This window comes from Aplysia californica, unplaced genomic scaffold, assembly GCF_000002075.1.
Source record: "Aplysia californica isolate F4 #8 unplaced genomic scaffold, AplCal3.0 scaffold02911, whole genome shotgun sequence".
In the NCBI taxonomy this organism is placed as follows: domain Eukaryota; kingdom Metazoa; phylum Mollusca; class Gastropoda; order Aplysiida; family Aplysiidae; genus Aplysia; species Aplysia californica.
In genome coordinates, this window is record NW_004800181.1 from 3,061 (window position 1) to 4,571 (window position 1,511).

Below are 1,511 nucleotides of genomic sequence, written 5' to 3' on the forward strand. Positions count from 1 at the left end.
TGTGTGTGTGTGTGTGTGTGTGTGTGTGTGTGTGTGCGTATGCATGTGGATAAGGGTGAGGGCGCCAAAATATTTGTTACCGAAATTACGACATGATGTAGCCTACAATATATTTTGAAAAATAGTGAGAAATCATATCATCATGGATAGTATATTATATTTGCAGCGATTTTTGATAAATTCCAATCTCTCATAGTCGAAGAGTCACAATTATGAGAAGTTGAATATATTGTGCGTAGATCCTCAGGCTTGAATATAGTGTTGTAACAGTCAAACGGGATTGGTCTAACCAGAACTTCTGACCCTCACGTTGTTCGTGCCCGTTTAGTCTTACGGAGTCGTGTCCTGTGTGAGCATTGTGTCGTGCAGTAACAGCAATCACAGTTATAGTATCCTCGGGCGCTCGGAGATTGATGTTCCAGTTTATCACCGTACCCCCCCCCCCCCAAAAAAAAATCAACGATTGCAAATACATGTCCAATGTCAACAACAACAAAAAACCCACCAATCCCGTCCCCAAAATGCCGAATAAAAAAATAATAACTCCCAAATTTATGACACATGCAGTACATGTATAATTGTGACCCTAGGCTTTTCATAGGTATCTTAAAAGCCCAGTTGTTACCCCAATTCCCTTTTCCCTTTACTCCACGTATACCCTCTGGCGATGTTGGAAATTCACAAAATCTACCTAATCTACCCGACTCAGAAAACGAAATGATCGACTTGATAATGTTAACAGATTGCGTTGTTGTTGTTTGCTGAACGTCCCATATTTTGGGGTTTTTTCATTATAAAAGTGTACCAGAAATTAATTGATTAAAAAATCCGTAACTTTTTTGTTTATTGATGGATTTCAAAAATTCAAAAAGTTTCATGCTCTGTGAAGATAAAGCTACAAAATGCACCTATTTGCAAACACTTTCTGGCAAAAAAAAGGATTTTCGTGGTCATTGCTACAAAAGCAGATTATAATCCACTCTAAACTTCAACCACTCATTCAATGTCAATAGAAGGGCCTATATAGATCCAGAAAGATCCATGTGTTCAGTTCAACCGTTTCGAAAGAACTTCATTATCAAAAAAGCGCAACAAACAAGCTCGTGAAGAGTTTCAGGCTTGCATTAAGTCTCACCTTTTCAACCAAATTAGTCTGTCAATTTCTGAACTCGCCATTTCGTAGCAAGTAAAGTCCACTTTCAATTCATGCAAACAACAACGGAGAGGTGATTTGTAATTTGTTTACTGGGACAAAGATCACCAGTCATTAAACTTAAGAAAATATATAGTATAGATGATCTATTTCTTTCTTGTTATTCTTCTCTTCTTCGAGTAACCGTAACAGCTTTCCAGTCAAAGCTCTGCTCTCTCATTCTGCAGAGCCTCTGTTTTGGAGGAGCAAAATAGGCTAGGCTCGGACAGTAGAGAGAGATAAGAAATAGAGATTGTATCGATACTTACATTTTTATTAGGTAAGAATAAAAACTGAAAACAAAAACAAGGAAATGTTT